The sequence below is a fragment of the Pan paniscus genome, chromosome X (assembly GCF_029289425.2).
Source record: "Pan paniscus chromosome X, NHGRI_mPanPan1-v2.0_pri, whole genome shotgun sequence".
In the NCBI taxonomy this organism is placed as follows: Eukaryota; Metazoa; Chordata; class Mammalia; order Primates; family Hominidae; genus Pan; species Pan paniscus.
The window spans coordinates 122,622,404-122,626,389 of record NC_073272.2 but is presented as its reverse complement, the minus strand read 5'-3'; positions in this window follow the sequence as shown (position 1 = coordinate 122,626,389).

Sequence of the window (3,986 nt, the reverse complement as noted above, 5' to 3'; positions counted from 1 at the left end):
GCAGTGAGCCAGGATTGTGCCACTGCACTCCAGCCTGAGCGACAGGGCAAGAATCTGTCTTGAAAAAACAAAAACAAGAAGTAGGTTTATTATTTTTCTTATTTTACAGATATAGGTTTTTAATTATTCCTGTTTTATAGAGAAAGAAAAAATGGAGGAATAGGGAGGGTAAGTAACTTTCCCAAAGTAACACAGCTCATGGTGGTGAACTTGGATTTGAAACTAGGCAGCTACTATACCATACTGTCTTTCTGAAAAGCGGTACTAGTTTAAGTGTCTTACACATATCAACTCATAAAATAACCATTATTAATATTACTTTAAAGTTAGGGAACTTGAGGCACAAAATTACCTTCACAGCTAGGAATTACTGGAGCTGAGATTCAAACACATGTAGTTAGGTTCTGATATTTTTGCCTTAAATACTGTATCACCTCTCTGTTTCATTCTTTGTAGTTTTTATCTGGAGTGGCTGCAGAATGTAACATCTTTTAATTATTATTTGTTGACCTAATTACATGGATTTTCTCTTTAAAATTTTAAAATATAAACCATTTTGTTAATTTCTTAATGTCTTTCATCAACTACAGGATTTTTAAAGTGATTTTATTTAAAATTTTTGTATTTGTGTGATGAACATTTTTTCTCTTTTTGTATGTTTGTAAATATTTTGTATTTAGGTTGTGAAAATTTGGTGAAATAAGTTGGGAACTTTTCCACACTCTGTATTCCAATTTTTAAAAACATAGACATTATTCATGCTATGTGTGACTTCTTGTGACTGTTTTTTACTTGGCATAACTTTTTGAGGTTCATCCATATTTTCACATGTATTAACGCTTCATACTTTTTTTGTGGCTTAATGGTGTTCCATTGTGGGAATTTACCACATTTTGTTTTTCATCTGTTGATGGACGTTTTGGTTGTATTCACTTTTGGACTATTGTAGCTGGTGTTCCTGCGGACATTCAGTTTTTGTTTTCAATTCTTTGGGATATATGCCTTGGAGTGGAATTGTGGGTCATGTGGTGGTTCTGTGTTTGATGTTTCTGAGGGGCCACCAGGCTGTTTTCCATGGTGGCTGCATTGTTTGCATTCCCACCAGGAGTGCAGAAGAGTTCCGATTTCTCTACATCTTCCTCAGCACTAGTAGTTTTTGATACTGCAAAAAATTATAGCCATCCTACAGTGGATGTGAAGTGGTGCCTCATTGTGATTTTGATTTGCATTTTCTTGGAAATTGGTAGTATTATCTTTTTCATGTGTTTGTTGACCATTCGTGAGTCTTCTTTAGAGAGATATCTATCCAAGTTACTTGCCCACTTTAAATTGGGTTTTTGTCTTTTGGTTGTGGAGCTGTGGGAGTTCTTCATATATTCTGGATATGAGGCTCTGATCAGATATGTGATTTGTGAATGTTTTCTTCCATTCCATGGGCTTTTTACTTTGTTGATGATGTCCTCTGATACACAAAAATAAATTTTGATAAAGTCCAAATTATCTATTTTAATAAACAGGAAGTATTTGTTTTTGAAAGCCAGACAAATCATCTTTAAATCATCTGGGACTGGGGTCATTTAAAAATGGTATATCTATAATAGTTTTTTTTTCAATTTTTCTATTGTTTTTTCAAATTTTTTCTTTATATAAAATTTGCTTACCTACATTTAGAGTTTTAAATTTATTGCCAAATATTTCATCTGCCACATCATCTTAGAATTTTTAAATCTCTTCAATATTTGCACTTCCTCTTCTTTCTCCCATCTAAAGTTGTATATTTCAGCTGTTCCCTTTTTGTCCTAATCAGGATTTATCTATTTTGTTTTTTGAAGGTGTCAGTATTGTTGCTTGTTTATCATTCAAATTTTGGAGAAGTTTCATTTTGATTTGCTTTCTTTTTCAACTTCTATATTTATTAGTTCCTTGCTCTCTTTGTTTTCATTTTTATTGTTGTTCTTTTTCAAGTTTATTAAGTTGGATAACTAACTTAAGTATTTCAAGTATTCTTTTTAATAATGAAGATATTTTAGGCACTAGTATTCTTTGGAGTACAATTTTATACATATCTATGTCTTTTAAAAAGGGTTCCTTTTTTTCTTTCAATTTTTAAAATTGTGATAAAATACACATAACATAAAATTTACCATTGTAACCATTTTTAAGTGTACAGTTAAGTGGATATTAAGTACATTCATATAATTTTGCAACAATCACCACCATGCATCTCTGGAACTCTTTTCATCTTGCAAAGCTGAAATTCTATATTCGTTAAAAAATAGTCCTCCATTACTCCTTCCTCACAGCTCCTGGCAACTACTATTCTGCTTTTTCTCTCCAAGAATTCAACTACTCTGTATCTCATATAAGTGGAATCATACAATATTTGTCTTTTTGTGAATGACTTATTTCACTTAGCATAATGTATTCAAGGTTCATCCATATTATGGCATATGTGAAATTTTTCTTCCATTTTACAGGTGGAATAGTATTCTACTGTGTCTATATACCACATTTTGTTTATTCATCTGTTGATAGACACTCGGGTTGCTTCTGTACTTTAGCTATTGTAAATAATGCTGCTATAAACATGTGTATACAAATATCTCTTTCAAGACTCTGCTTTCAATCCTTTTGGGTATATACCTAGATATAAAATTGCCAGGTGGAATGGCAATTTTATTTTAATTTTTCGAGGAACCACTATATTGTTTCCCACAGTGCCCATATCATTTTGCAGTCCCCTCAACAGTGCATAAGGGTTCCAATTTCTCCATGTCCTCATCAACACTTATTTCATGTTTTTTTTTAATAGTAGCCGCACTAATGGATGTAATGTGTTATCTCAATGTGGTTATTATTTGTAGTTTTCTAATGATTACTAATGTTGAGCATCTTTTCAAGGACCTATTGGCTATTAATATATCTTCTTTGGAGAAATGTCTATTCAAGTTTTTTGCCCATTTTTAGTTGGATTGTTTGGGGTTTTGTTTTTGTTGTTGAGTTTTAGTGTTCTCTGTATATTCTGGATATGAATTCGTTAGCAGACATATGATTTGCAGATATTTTATACCATTGCCCAGATTGCCTTTTCAATATGTTGATAGTATTCTTTGATGCATAATAGTTTTTAGTTTTTATCATTTTTAGTTTGTTTATTTTTGCCTTACTTACTTGTACTTTTGGTGTCATATCCAAGAAATCATTGCCAAATGCAATGTTGTAAAGCTCTCGCCTATTTTCTTCCAAGAGTTTAATGGTTTTCGCTCTTATATTTAAGTCTTTGATCCATTTTGAATTAAAGATTAGCTATGTACAAAAATTGTACATAATATTAGTTAAGGGTCTGACTTTATTCTTTTGCATGTGGATATCCAGTTTTCTCAGCACCTTTTGTTGAAAAGACTCTCTTTTCCCCTCTTAAATGGTCCTAGAACACTTGTCAAAGATCATTTGATCATATATGTGAGGATTTATTTCTGGGTTCCCTATTTTATTAATTGATCTATATGTCTATCTTTATTCCAGTGCCATACTGTTACAATAACTGTAGCTTTCTGGTAACTTTTGAAATAAGTAAGTGTGAGTGCTACAATTTTGTTCTTTATTTTCAAGATTGTTTTGGTTATTCCTGGTACCTTGAAATTCCATAAAAGTTTTAGGATTGATTTCTTATTTCTGGAAAAAAATATAATTGGGATTTTGAATGGGATTACACTGAATCTGTAGATTGCTTTGGGTGGCACTGGAATCTTAACATTAAGTTTTCCGAGCCATTAAATATGGGAAGCCTTTCCATTTGTGACAGTGTATATTGGTCTCTTCCCTTGTTTCCTGACACAGAGTATCTAAAACTTGCAATTTCTTCAGTGATGGGATGATAGCAGTATCTTTTGTTACAACATTTTGTCTTCATTCTTGGCTTCTGATACAAGAGCTTCTAAGACCTCTGGAATCTCCAGAGTAATAAATTGTCTTTGTATACTAAT